Here is a 16,762-nt window from a genome sequence, read left to right on the forward strand (position 1 = left end):
TATATATATATATATATATATATATATATATATATATATATATATATATATATATATATATATATATATATATATATATATAACAATAGAACTAGAATGATACACGTGCGGTGTACAAACTAAATATTATAAATATTTTTGTTGTATAATGATAGTAATAACTAATAGTATTCTGCCAATGACTTTGTGGTCAAGTGGCATGTAGTGACTCTCCCAAATAGGAGGTCATGAGATCAAGTGATAGTGACTCTTTGTGACTCTCTGTGCTTCAATAGGTTGAGGAAGTATAATGAACAGATACTACAATGTAACGGAGTTAATATCACTAAAAAAACAAATAAATGGGGATTTAACATTACAAATTATTACAAACTTCTTGGTAAAACAACGTTAGTAGTTGAAGTAAACAAATAAAAGGGGATTTAACATTACAATTATAAAAAAATTCTTGGTAAAATAACGTTAGTAGTTGAATTACTAATTCTTTTTGAGCGACTACAAATTAATATTTTGAGTCCAATGGGATTGTTAATTTGAAAAGCAGCAATGTACAATTGACTATGGACAAAAATTAATTTTTTCAGTAGCAATCCAACGTGTGATAGTGTTTGCCATTGACTTTTATTAATGGTTATTTCACATTACAACATTAGAGAAATTGTCTTTTTTGAAATTTGAATGGCAGTTGTGGATTTTAACAGTGTCATTGACATTCGAGGAATCGATACCTTAGTCTATTCGTTGCTACCAGAAAGTATCTTGGCTTCAATGACGTGTTCTGAAAGTTGAGTGATAACCAATCGTGTACCATTACATAACCTAGTGGATATAATGGTCTATGTTCCTCACTAACATTACTGGTGAACCAACATTTAACGTCAATGAATGATTATGAGTTAACCGCGCCAACAACATGCAATGCACTCATGTACTCATTTATGGAGTTAAACACATTAAGTGTTGGTGCTAGTATGACACGGCTATCAAGATATTTGGGATCAAATTGCCATTCATAAACATAGGAAATATACTTTCCACTATTGTAGCAATCGGGTTACCATTAGAGGGTAACAACATATCATGTGGTATGTCAACTTTTGCATATTCATCGTTCGGACCACCAACTGTTCCATCCCCGATAGCAGCAATCCCCGATAGCAGCAATCCAATTAGCAAAATACTCAAGTTATTTTATATCAGCACTATGGTAGGTCGTTGTAACATTTTATTGATAAATGCAGTTATGTTTGAGGTGATGACCACCAACTGACAAAAATCAATTTAATGGAGTACAGAAATGGTGGGCAATTAATGGGAGGTCGTATGTTGAGCAGTGACGAATTGAAACCATTTTCATTTTGTCAAACTTTCCATGTGAAAATATATGTCGCAGTGGCGTGTAATTTTCAACACAAACCTCCAAACTATCACTACACATCGAGATTTCGATGTCACCATTTCTTGGTACTCTAACTTTTCATATTTATATCCACCTTTATCTAAATTTATTTAAATTTTGTTTCAAAACAAAATTTATTTAAATTCAGTATCTTCCAGCTTTCATTTGAAGATAAGAGATTTAAGGGTGCGTTTGGTTCACGGAATGTTAGATTACTTTAGGCAATGTTAGATAATTGTGAATATTAGATTCATGTGTTTGGTTTAAAATTGAAATAGGTAAATAAGACAACGAAAATAAGATAAATTGATTGAAATGCCAAAAGCTCAATATTAGTAATAAGACAAGGGAATGTGAGATTACCTAAGAAATTGGGGTGTATCTCACATTCCCTTCCAATAGCTAAAAACAACTTAATCGGGAGGTTATGTTACATTCCCTAGAAATCTTACATAACTTGAACCAAACATGGGAATGTTATATTCCCAAGCAAATATAACCTTAGTTATCTTAGTGATAAAGAATTGGAATGAAAATTATACACCTTGTTTGGTTGACAACTTTTTAAAATACAGGTATAGAACTTGATTATTTTTATAATTACAAAACCTATTACCTAATTTAAATTAGGTATCATTTCATTTAATTCAGCCTTATCTCTCATTTTATCGCTACCCATTTCGTCACTTCCTCACTTCATCGACTTTCTCACTACATTGCCTACTCATTCATCGTCACTCTTAAGATCAATTGCCTTAATTTTTTTATTTTTGTATTTAAAAAAATCTTTATTCCTATTATAAAGATATACATAACAAAACATCAATATTGATAATCATTCTAATTCCACCCTACTACCAAACATGCATAATAGTTTACCAAAACCAATTCTAAGTACCAAGTATTTGATTCCATTATGATTCTGATTCCGATTCCTATGCTCTAACTAAACACACCCTACGTTTTTTTTTTTTTGAGCTATAATACAGAGTTAAAGAGGGTGTTTGGCAAATAGTTGTTAGCAGACTGGATTAGCGGGTTTGACGAGCTGATAACATTAGCTGATTGAAGAAAGATGTTTGGTAAATTAGTTGTTAGCTAATAACTTATTACATACAAAATGACTTTTGCGTATAATTTATTTTTGCAAAAAGCTGATTGAAAAAACTACTTTGAGCAGCTTTTTGAATTTTAGCGTTTTAGAGTAATAAGCTAATTAATCAAACACTCATATTGATTGTTTAACCAATTCAAACAACTAATAGTGGTTAAACAAGTCAAAATTGACTGATAAGTTAACTATGTTACCAAACACTGCCAATATCATTTTTTGTTTTTAAAACAGAGATGAATATGGTGAGTTTGTCTTTTTTTTTTTTCCTTTAATCATCAAATTTAAAATTCATCAATTTGGTCTTCTTCTAAGTATTGTTTTTTTGTTGTTTCATGTCTTATGATAGATTTTTTGTCAAATGCTGTTTGAAGTAAGATTTAAAATGTAATTTCATTATCCAATCCCTTGAATCATCCCAAAATTCAAAGAAAACGCCCTTAACCATCCAACATTTATATTAGGAAATGCAACAAAAATACATTTCAAGATGTGAAGAATGTTCAATCAATTTGGGATGATTTTTTTTTTTTTTTTTTTACAAATTCGGAATTATTTAGGTGAGATTTGGTAATGAAATTACATTTTTTTACCATGTCTCAAATGCCAATTTGATAGAAAATTTACTTTTTTTTTGAAACAATAGAAAATTTACTTAGAAAATCTAAAATGACAAAAAATAAATAACTGGAGACCAAAACTTCTCAATTTTAAGCATGAGACTATGAGAGTACTAAAAGTGACAAAATTACTATACTCAAAAGACTAAAAATAGTAACTCTACCTTATATAATATAATAGTGCATTTAGTACACTCATTGTTTAATAAAGAGTTAATTTTATTTTTGGTCCTAGATTTATAGGTGACAATTCACTTTTAGTCATTTTTTCAAAACATTATTCTTTAGTCCTAATATTATTGTGGCATGACTATTTTTTGTCTTCCATCAACAAAATGTTTAAATCTCATAAAATATAAGGACATTTAAATCTTTAATTATGATTTTATATATATATATATATATATATAGTCATGATCAGGTGCGGCCGTGCTCTCCCGTGCGGTTCACACCACTCAATGTTACGAAATACACCACTCAATATTAAGAAACATACCACACAAATATGCACTATGGTGTGTTTCTTAACAATGTGGTGTGTTTCTTAACATTGAGGTGTGTATTTCATAACATTGAGTGGTGTGTGACCGCACGACCACACATGAAATTATTTATATATATATATATATATATATATATATATATATATAACGGGTGAACGCCACTTTGTATATAAAGATTAAAATGTCCTATTGGTTTTTTGAAATTTAAATGGGGTTTGGGGAAATGGGGATGGAATTGTCATTTTGCGCAAAGAGGATGATTTGTTTGTGTTTGCACATGCGGGGCAATTCTTATTGGAGTTTGAGCACAACCTTCGGGTTTTTCAAATCGCGTTGAATTTGGGACGTGTAGCTTTCTGGGCTTTACCCCCAGCCTTGTGCTTAAATTGCAACACTGCCCCTTAACGGTTTGTTCGTTTGTCAGCTCATAATAGTGGGTTCCACACTCCCACACCAACTTTAATCAGTCGTTATGTCGTGGACCATGGTCATACCTGATATTGCAGTTGTGTTAATTAATAATGCAGTTGTGTTGAAAGGGAACTGCAATTGCACGGAACAGATGCCGTTTCATCCGTCTGAAACTACAATTGTGTGAACTGATACTGCAATTTGTTGAACGGATGAACGACCTTTGTTCCGCACAACTACAGTTCCCTTTCAACACAACTGCAGTATCAGCCATGACTGTGGTCCACGGTATAATTTGCGAACTTTAATTCTTAAAAAAATTACAACCATTGCCAAGGCCGGTCCTATCATTTTATAAACCCGGAGCAAAATAAAAAAAATAAGGACCCTTAATATATGAAGTTAAAAGATTATATGAGTTAATTGTAAATAATTAAATGATAATTTTCAATTTTTGTATAAATATATTTTTTTATTAAAAAAATATTTTATTAGATTAGCCTTGGAATAATGCTCATTCAAACTTTGGGTCCTATATGAAGGTTAATTATAAATTAATTCAATGTTTGCTAATATATATCTATTAACTGAGATAATAAGTATATCACATGATTGTACTTGTTAAGTAGATTTAAAACTCATAAACAATTTTGAAGTCGTGAATTAAAATCTTTGCATATGCAAGCATTTTTTCCAACTTCATCAAAAAATAAAAAATCAAGCTATGAGGCCCCTCCCGATGTTGGGCTCAAGTCGGGTTCCCATCTCGCCCACCTTCAGGGCCGACCCTGACTACTACAGTGGCTTTAGGGACAAGGTCGTGTGAACTTAAAATTAGTATGACAAAACTGGGATCACTTAAATATTAAAAAAAATTACACCAAAATTGTATGGGTCCCACGTGTCTAAATAAAAACTTTTAATAAAAAAAGTAAATCACAAAATGAACTTCAAAAGAATTCCACTTTTACTTTCTGACATGGCAATATTTGATTAGTTATCTTCATCCTGTGGGTCCAAGAAAAATGGCAACACCAATATTTTGTGATTGGGAGTAGAAGTAGCATTTCTTGCTTCAAAATATACTCATCCGTCTCATTTTGTGTATGATTCAGTTAATAAGATTCGACTGAAGTATTTTGAATTCAAATTTTCATAACATTAAATTTGATATTATTATATAATATTTATATATTTAAAAACTACATAAAAACTACTATAAGATATAAAAATTTAATTTTAAAAAATAATTTAAAACTAATAAAGAAAATAAACAAATAAGAAAGAGTTGATTTGACAAATAAATACTAAAGACAGATAAAATGGGATAAAGAGAGTAAAAGTTTTCTAAACATACCTTTACATAGTTATTGCCAGCGAAATAGAGTGAAAAATTAAACTATATTTTGCGGTCTCTACCAGTTTAATTCTTGAAAATATGATATGAGTGTTTGATTAATTAACTTTTTGTAACGGTTTATTGCTCCAAAACGCTAAAATTCAAAAAGTTTATTTGATCATCTTTTTAAGAAAGTCATTTTGTATATAATAAGCTATCAGCTAACACCTAATTTACCAAGCATCTTTTAACTATCCGCTAATACTATCAAGTATCAACTAATAAACTCACTACCCAATCAACTAACAGCTATTTACTCCATAGTTGGGTTTTTCCAAACAAGAGTGTAATCGCATTATTACCTGTTGTTTCTATTCTTGCCATGTTAGTCGTGCAGATGCATTATAATACAATTTGCCACTTCATCTTACCATGGTAATATTAATGTTATATCACCATATACATATATATATATATATATATATATATATATATATATATATATATATATTTATAACTAGTTTTTCTTATGCGCGATGCGCAAAAAATAGGTGCCCAATATTAGTATTTTATATTAAAATTTTAAATTTATTTAAATTTTAATATATAGTAAATAATAATAATAATGATGTAAAATATTTTTATAAATTGAATATTTATATTTTAAAAAATAACTAACATATAAGTCTAATATTTAATGTGTATATATTATTATTATTATTATTATTACTAGTATTTTCGCCCGTGCGATGCACGGAATGAATTTTTTATAATATTTTAAGAATATTTGGATCGATATACCATTATATAAATTATAACATCGAATATTATATATTGCAATTGATGAAATTAGTTGGATTGATTATTTTTTTTGATGTTTTCTTTGCTTGATTGAGAGCAAATTTGATTCACGGATAAATTTTTGTATTATTTATTTAGATAATAAAATTAAAGATAAAATTATTTTTTAAAAAATATAATATTGAATATGTACATTTATTTGATTATAAGATTAGTGCAAAAGTATCACTCAATTAATTGAATAATATATGACTTGTTTGTTTACAATTATCTTAAAAAGATCTATATTTAATATAACTTAAGTAATTATATTATTACAAAAATAAATATGGAAAAATGAGAAATAATTTAACTTTAATTATTACGGAGTATAAAAATAAATTCAACGACCAATATTTAGCTTAATTACCATAATAATTATTAGGCAATTATTATTAGTCAATTACACTAAATTAATTATTTTTCGTTAATAGGAATATCAATTCGTATATACAAAAATTATTATTATTATTATATATTAAATATGTTCGACCTTCTACAGTGTTCATGTCACACGTGTACTAATTAATTTGATCAACGACATCTAAAGTTGGTGAGGGGATTGCTCAACCTTCTAGTTAATAAATATTAATTATTATGGAGTACTATTTATTAATATAATTAATAATTAATTAATTAATATTTAATTTATATAATTATAATAATATAATTGCATATTATATTTTCAATGAAATATTAATATATTCATTTTATTTTTCCTAATATTTTAATTTCCTTTTGAATATATTCATTTCCTTTTGAAAAATATTCATTTCCTTTTTCCTTTATAAAAAGAATTATTGATTGTCATTCATTTTTCCTTCATAATTTTTTCGTAATATTTCATTTGTTGGTTACTAATTCTTTTGTAGGGAAAGCTATGTTATATTTCCAGTAAAATATCAATATATTCATTTCGTTTTTCCTAATATTTCATTTCCTTTTAAATATATTCATTTCATTTTTCCTTCATAAAAAGAATTAATATTGATCTTCATTTATTTTTCCTTCATAATTTTTTCCTATTATTTCATTTGTTGGTTACTAATTTTTTCATATGGAAAGTTGTGTTATATTTCCAGTAAAATATTAATATATTGCTTTCGTTTTTCCTAATATTTCATTTCCTTATAAATATATTCATTTCCATTTTCCTTCATAAAAAAATTAATATTCATTTCCATTCTTTTTTCCTAATATTTTATTTGGTGGTTACTAATTTGTTTGTAGAGAAAGCTGTGTTATATTTCTAGTGAAATATTAATATGTTGATTTCATTTTTCCTAATATTTCATTTCCTTTTGAATATATTTATTTTCCTTTTTTCCTTCATAAAAAGAATTAATATTATTTTACATTCATTTTTCCTTTATAATTTTTTTCCTAATCATTCATTTGGTGGTTACTAATTTTTTCGTAGGGAAAAGTTGTGTTATATTTCCAGTGAAATATTAATATATTCATTTTATTTTTCATAATATTCCATTTTCGTTTTAGTATATTCATTTCCTTTTTCCTTCATCAAAAGAATTAATATTGCTTTCCATCCATTCCTTTTTCATTGGCTTGATTCCTTGCCAATTAGTAAGAAAATATTAATGACAGATTCCTTGCCAATTAGTAATTTTATTTTCTTTTAATTCATAAAAATTTATTTTTAATTTCCATATGATTAAAAAGTAATATAATTATAAAAATATAATTGTTGAATATATTTTTAGTGAAATATTAATAAATTTATTTTTTTCTCATTCTAAATAATTAATATAATTATAATTATAATATAATTTTTGATTATATTTCCAGTGAAATATGAATATATTCATTTCATTTTTCTTCATATATTCATTTCCATTTCTTTTTCCTTCATAATTTTTTGCTAATATTTCATTTGGTGGTTACTAATTTTTTCATAGGGAATGCTATGTTATATTTATAGTGAATTTTTATTATTAATCTTCTTTTTCATTTGGCCTGATTCCTGTGCCAATTAGTAACATTAGTAACATAATATTAATAACAGATTCTCGTGTGTAATATTTATTTTCTTTTTCATTCATAAAAATATTTTAATATTCATTTCCATATAATTAATAAGTAATATAATTATAAAAATATAGTTGCCAATTATATTTCCAATGAAATATTAATATATTCATTTTCTTTTTCCTTCATAAATATTAATATTATTAATATAATTTTAATAATTTAATTGTCAAAATAAATTGAATTCCTTTTTTTTTTTTCAATTTTCAATCAAATATTATTATTAATATACTTTTTCAAATGGCCTAAATTCCGTGCCGTTTAATTTTCAGTTAATTATTTTTTAATATTCTTTTTTGAACTATAATTTCACCTCTGAACATGGTATGAATAAACGAATAAAACAACTACATATTCAAAGTAATGTAAAACCATGAAATGTTAATATTTAAACAAATTACACAAATTTAAAATTTGAAATCTTTAATGCCCAAAAACATAAAATGACAATGATTTCAACAGGAAAATATTCTATTAATTGCTTCTCAACTTACACATCTCTTAACAGATCCATTATCCTTTGTATCACATTGCTTATTAGCCTCTAAATATCTACATTTGTAATTAAAGAATCAAGGGAGCTGGAAATATAAGATTTCAAATATGAACGCATAGTTAAAAATAAATTAATAATAATAATAATAATAATAATAATTATTATTATTATTATTATTATTATTGAAGAAGAAGAAGAAGATGAGAAAACATATGGTGGATGCAGGTGCATAGTAACAATAGTGGAAAAGATAACGGAAGTTATAACGGTAGGGGTATATTTGTCCAAAATATTATGTAGTACAACTTTTATAGCATAATGTACAAAAAATTTAACGGAAAAAACGGACATAAATGAGGGGTATAACCTTTATTCACATTTATTATAGGGTAGGGTTCCAGTGAGACCACTTGTTTAGGGAAGATCGTGAGATCACATCTTGTGCCTCCATGTAATACTTTTTAATGGTCTAGATTGATTGACACACACACACTTTGTTCGCACACAATTAATCACCGTTCGCACACACTTCAACTTGGAATCTTAATCAATCTAGATCACTAAAAAATTTTGAGATCAAATCTTGTACATCAATCATCGTTCGCACACATTTAATCACCGTTTGCACACATTTAATCACCATTCACACTCATTTTATTACCGTTCGCACACACTTCAACTTAGCATCTTAAATCAATCTAGACCAATGAATTATTAAATGGATGCACAAGATCTGATCTAACGATCTTACCTAAACAAGTGATCTCATATAATCCAAACTATATATATATATATATATATATATATATATATATATATATATATATATATATATATATATATGAGATCTTAAAAAGTCATCTAACATGAGTAAGGCTCAAATGTTTGTTATTTAAATAATCAATATAAGTTCCAACCAATAACTACACTATTAGAGCATGTTTGGTTGGCAGCAAAAAATTTTCCAAGAAAAATATTTTCTTCAAAATCATGAAAAGTGCTCTTTTCTTATGTTTGGTTCATTGGAATTTATTTTCCAATAGAAAATGAGTTATTCATTTTTGAGCAAAACAAATTCTTAGGTGATATATGGTATTCTATTTTCCATTGTAGTTGGGAACAAAAAGTGAGATTGTAGGACCATTTTACCCTTGTGTTTCTCTCTTAATTACATACATATACTGTACGTAGTGTATATATTTGTGTATGTAGTGTATATTATATTAGTTTTGTTTCATCCCTGTATGTATTTCTTGCCCCATATAATATTTGTGTATGTTGTGTATGTAGCATCTTAATCTTTTATACATTATAATCTTTTAATTTATAAATTATTATTATTATTATTATTATTATTATTATATTATTATTATTGTTGTTGTTGTTGTTGTATAGGGACATATATGTCTTTATTCTCATTATTCCTACCAACCAATGAAATTAATATTTCCAGTAACTTCTTTTCCACCAACCAAACAATGCAATTCATCTTCCTAGTAACTACTTTTCCATAAAATTTCACTTACATTTCCCTTCAAATATTTTTCACGAACCAAATGGGCCCTTAGTTTGTTAATATATTCATTATTTTAATTAATATTGAAATTAATTTGAAATCTTCTTCTATATTTATTTCTAAAATTAAATTCTTTTAGTCTTACATAACACTTTCTCCCAAAATCATTGTCATTTACAAATTACAAATAGTTATAGAACTATTGTCTATTTGCTAATAAACAATGGTTAAAAACCATAGTTTATGTTGTATACCCAACATATAAGAATTTATGTGTACTAGGGCATCTCCAATAAAAGTTTTTGGTGTGATTTTTGAAAAAACAAGGCTTATATAGGGGAGAGGGAGAGAAAAAAATCTTTAAGCAAAGCATTAGTTTTTATCTGCAGAATTGTGGGACCTAACAAGGAAAACATAGTTTTGCGCTTGCTTCACGTGAAGCGCGACACAACGCCCATCCGGGCGCGTTAATCATGCNATATATATGAGATCTTAAAAAGTCATCTAACATGAGTAAGGCTCAAATGTTTGTTATTTAAATAATCAATATAAGTTCCAACCAATAACTACACTATTAGAGCATGTTTGGTTGGCAGCAAAAAATTTTCCAAGAAAAATATTTTCTTCAAAATCATGAAAAGTGCTCTTTTCTTATGTTTGGTTCATTGGAATTTATTTTCCAATAGAAAATGAGTTATTCATTTTTGAGCAAAACAAATTCTTAGGTGATATATGGTATTCTATTTTCCATTGTAGTTGGGAACAAAAAGTGAGATTGTAGGACCATTTTACCCTTGTGTTTCTCTCTTAATTACATACATATACTGTACGTAGTGTATATATTTGTGTATGTAGTGTATATTATATTAGTTTTGTTTCATCCCTGTATGTATTTCTTGCCCCATATAATATTTGTGTATGTTGTGTATGTAGCATCTTAATCTTTTATACATTATAATCTTTTAATTTATAAATTATTATTATTATTATTATTATTATTATTATATTATTATTATTGTTGTTGTTGTTGTTGTATAGGGACATATATGTCTTTATTCTCATTATTCCTACCAACCAATGAAATTAATATTTCCAGTAACTTCTTTTCCACCAACCAAACAATGCAATTCATCTTCCTAGTAACTACTTTTCCATAAAATTTCACTTACATTTCCCTTCAAATATTTTTCACGAACCAAATGGGCCCTTAGTTTGTTAATATATTCATTATTTTAATTAATATTGAAATTAATTTGAAATCTTCTTCTATATTTATTTCTAAAATTAAATTCTTTTAGTCTTACATAACACTTTCTCCCAAAATCATTGTCATTTACAAATTACAAATAGTTATAGAACTATTGTCTATTTGCTAATAAACAATGGTTAAAAACCATAGTTTATGTTGTATACCCAACATATAAGAATTTATGTGTACTAGGGCATCTCCAATAAAAGTTTTTGGTGTGATTTTTGAAAAAACAAGGCTTATATAGGGGAGAGGGAGAGAAAAAAATCTTTAAGCAAAGCATTAGTTTTTATCTGCAGAATTGTGGGACCTAACAAGGAAAACATAGTTTTGCGCTTGCTTCACGTGAAGCGCGACACAACGCCCATCCGGGCGCGTTAATCATGCTTTTTTTTTTTTTTTCTCTCTCTCTAATTTTTTTCTTCATTTTCATTTTCTCTTTCCTAGTCACATTTTGTAAAAACTCCTCAAAACTGTAACTATTGGGATACTCTTACATACAATAGGCGTCATATAAAAATTATTAAAAAGATTTTACTATGTCTCAAATCATGAAATAGTTTTAACTCATAAAAACAATGATGGTCTGATATATCTTTGTCTATTAGCTAGCTAGCGAATTTATTGTAGTGCGAGCTAGCTTATAGTAGTCTAATGCCAATAGAAATCGATGGTTAAATTTAGAGTTAATTACGAGAGTTCACTTTTAATTATTTTTTATCATAGTATCTCTATTTGGTCCTAATATTATTGTGACATGATTATTTTTTACCTTTATTATGCGGTTAAACACAAAAACATTTCCGTCTTTAATTATAGTTAATTATTTATTTATTTATTTATTTTGATTCTAATTTTTATTTACTACCAAACAACTTAACTCATTATTATTTGAACCAAACACACCGTAGCCTAACAATGAGTGCAGGATATATCGAATCACTACTAGAGTACATAATTTTCCTTGCAGGGAAATATGGAAAGTATGGGCAATGACTCACACTTGTATCAACTCATCAACGTCTTGGCATTTAATTTCAAAATAGCACATGACAAGAAGTTTCTGGACAATAATTAACTGGGATTTTGTACTCAGAAAAATTTGAAAAGACACATATATACATACATACAAATCTTGGCATTTATGTTTTGGTTGGTGCATGAAAACCCCAGAAAGTTATTGCAACAAGCTAATCACTTGTACGTGTGACGTGTCACAAGCCTCATATTGGGCTGAGTTCGGTAAATGCCAAATCTAACACCCAGTTGAGAGTTAATTGGGTGGAGGCCAGGTTGGTAAAAAGCTTAAAAGGTCAAGTCTAAGCGTCCAGCATCCAATATTTCGTAAATGTATGACTGTATAAAAAAAAAGTTACGTTCTCGTTATTAACTATAACTTTTGACATAAATGGTAAACGCTTGATCTTAATAAGTAGTATATCATGGGTGGCTTTCCCTAGCTACTAGCTATAACTTTTGACATAAGTGATAAACATTCACAGCTCCCTCCTCCCTATCCTCACAACTACGTTGTACGTACTGCATTTTCACATAGGATTCCATGTCTGAGTTGTCTCCCCAAAACATAAAAGTCTGTCCACCCCTCAGAACCAACAATAAATTCTTGTATGGAGCTTTTCTGGAAACCTACCTTCCAGTAGAGAGAAAAGAAAGAAATTTATTTATTGCGTGGGTGAAGAGATCAGATCAGGTCAGGTTATCAGGTCTGGTCTGGTTGCTTTGCTGCTGGCTTGATGTGTGTTTGACACCTTTTTCTTGGATTTTGACTGCAGTACAAATGCTTGAACCACTGTTTTATTCCCCATGTGGAACCACAGATCCAGTTGGTAAAATTAAAGCTTAAAAAACCCACCATCACTTTTCGTGTTGTTTGTTTACAAGAGTGACACGGATCAGATGTACGTTTAGAACATGAACTTCACTTTTTCACAAGAGGGTAGAGGACTTAGAGGTTTGATTCCAAAGTAGTTCGGGTCAAGCGGAGTGAATTGTCAGTTCAAATAATATTGTAAATATAGTAAATTATGATCCATATCATGAAGTTTTATAATCAAGCCCCTAAGAATTGGACAAGTGAATATCCAATTATAGTACATTTTAGAGTAGATACTAATGAATTGTTACTATATACTTTGAAAACAAACATTTAACATTGGGATGAGTGACATGACTGGAACTAAGGGGCGGGTCCGGGCCATCCTCCAAAATTTTTTGTCATTAATATATACTAGTATTGCACCCGTATGATGCACGGGATGAAAACTAAACTTATTATAATTAAATATTGAATTACTATTTACTAATACACATCTTAATAAAACATATAATTATTTAATGCGAAATATGAAGTACAAAATGTTTCAAAACAATACTAAATTTACCAAAGTCATAAATATCCGTAGATGTGAACATAAATTGAAATAATTATATATATCCAATTATAAAATTTTAAAAACTACTTGATACACGACATTTACTGTTGAAGAAGAATACTCGCCATTCTTGTACATAATATTTGTCGTTCAAGAAAAGTACTCGCTATTTTGGCCTAAAATAAAAATTTAAGACCCTTAGGGTTGATAACTCTAGATAGAGCTACATACAGTTGTCCATGTACAAAAACGTGTTTCTTTAAAAGATAATCGCCATCTAATGTTATGTTATAACATAACATCTAATGTTATGTTATAACATAACATTAGATGGAATTGTCTCCTTTGGAACTTAAATGATAATCGAGGATCTGATAGAGTCAATGTCAATCTCGGGATCAAAACTCGAGTACCCAAATTATTTCCTAGCATAATTTTTGCTTTAATAACACGATCCCTAATTTACTAATTATAAACTAATCTCATGCCATTACACAAACCCAGTGAATGATCAATGTTCTGTAAAAAACATAATTGGAGACCCCAGATTTAAAGCAAGATAATGATTTGGAATTCCTGAGCATTTTAACACATTCAAAAACTCTAGGTATGCAATTGGACCAATGTATGAACCAGATTCCGATTGACAAACATAATCAGAACTGAAATACGTTCTACCTTAGTTGAATTCAAGCTACTCATATACTCATTGATCTCATCAAGTACATCCAATGTTGGTGCTAAAATAGCACGACCATTTAAATATTCCAAATCACAAGTACCATAACAAAACATATGGAATATACTATTAACTATTGTTGTAGTTGGATCATCTTCGGCTGTAATAAATTATCTTTTGAGATTTCTATATTTGCAAAACCATCATTAGTCGCACCTGTCTCACCATCACTTATAGCAGCAATTCATTTTGGAAAAACATCTATTTCTTCAAGGTTTCAACATTTCTCACTCTTTGTAATCTTGAATTTTAGGCAACCTTAACCATTTACAACTATTCCAAAGATATGAAGAGTTTATACTTGCCCCAACAATGTCTTGCTATCAATGTCTTGCTGTCTTCTTCCCTTAGAAACCACATGTAGTATTTGTCGAGAATCACCACCAAGAATCACTATTTTTTCCTGAATTATCATACTTAAACTCAAATAAAGAACACACCCAGTGACCATTCTTCTAAAATTACCTGAATTATATTATGTTTACAAGAATGAAAATACTATTATAAATAGAATTATACAATTTAAAATAAATTTTTAAAAACTTCAAAAAAGAATTAAATTCTATCATATATTTATTTAAATTTAAAATTTAAAAATTGTTCAAAAGAGAATTTAAACATACATTATTACAAAACAATTATATATATATATATATATATATATATATATATATATATATATATATATATATATATAAAAATTAGATGTAAAATAATAATCTTTTATCCTATTTAAAATAACAAACTTTTACAAAATACTTATATGTTAAGACCCAAGTTATAAATTTTGGTAAAGAAATAGTCATACCTAATATTTAAATCTAGCCCATTGCAATAATATGTATTATTACAATTTTAAAATCGAGCCCAATATAACTATGACCTAAAATTGGGGCAAATTATTGTGTGGACCATAACAAAATGTACATTTTTAATATACTAAATGTACATTATATAAAATAATGTATTTTCAGTACTTACATAATATACATTTCCTAAATATAATGCACATTTTTAATATACTAAAAGTACATTACATATATATACTGAATGTACATTATTTGATAGTATTGTCCACACAGTTGTAGAGACCATGGTCCACACAATAATGATTGCAAAATCGGTCTAACCCAACTAACCCAAACCCAACAATCCATTATATAAATGTTACAACTCACCCGTATGAAACTCTACATACCCATTATTCAATTGTTCCGCAGTTCATCGTGTATCCCTTCCGTCTCCTCCTACATATTTTTGTAATATCCAAAAATGCTAAACTAAATATACACCATATGTATTTTCATTCATTTTATAGTAAGTTTATAATGTTGTTTCTATATATTAATAAAAACCAAGCATAATGTATATAAATATTACACTAAAGTAATGACTTTGCGTATCTATAGATTTATTTAAAAATACAAAATAAAAAATATATATCTATATGGATGTCATTTTAAATATCTTAATTAGAGATTTTAAATGATATATCTTTTACGGAGTATAAATTAATTTTATTTGTACAAAAAGATAAAGAAAACAATAAAGTCAAGTGGAAAAACAAATGAAATGAACCAAAATAGGATTTCTTAGGTACATGTATACTTTCATTGGCCAAGTATATTGAATTTTAATATTTAATTTAAAAGTTAATTCCATTTTTAGTCCTAGATTTATAGGTGACATTCCACTTTTAGTCCTCTTTTATCAAAATATCCACATTTGGTCCTAGTATTATTGTGGCGTGACCATTTTTTGTCCTTCGTCAACAAAATTGTTAAAATGTCGTTAAATACAATGATTTTTCAATCATTTTTATACAAAGTAAGTTGACCCTGCTACATTTTTATGTTTATTTTTTTTGAAAAAATCTGTAATTGAATACCGAAATGCCTTTGTATTTAATGACATTTCAACAATTTTGTTGACGAAGGACCAAAAATGGTCATGCCATAATAATAATAGGACCAAATGTGGATATTTTGATAAAAGATGACTAAAAGTGGAATGCCACCTGTAAATCTAGGACCAAAAATGGAATTCACTCTTAATTTAATATTTTAATATTTGGAATGTAGTTTTTGGGGGGGGGGGGGG

Source organism: Ipomoea triloba, chromosome 13 (genome assembly GCF_003576645.1).
Source record: "Ipomoea triloba cultivar NCNSP0323 chromosome 13, ASM357664v1".
Lineage (NCBI taxonomy): Eukaryota > Viridiplantae > Streptophyta > Magnoliopsida > Solanales > Convolvulaceae > Ipomoea > Ipomoea triloba.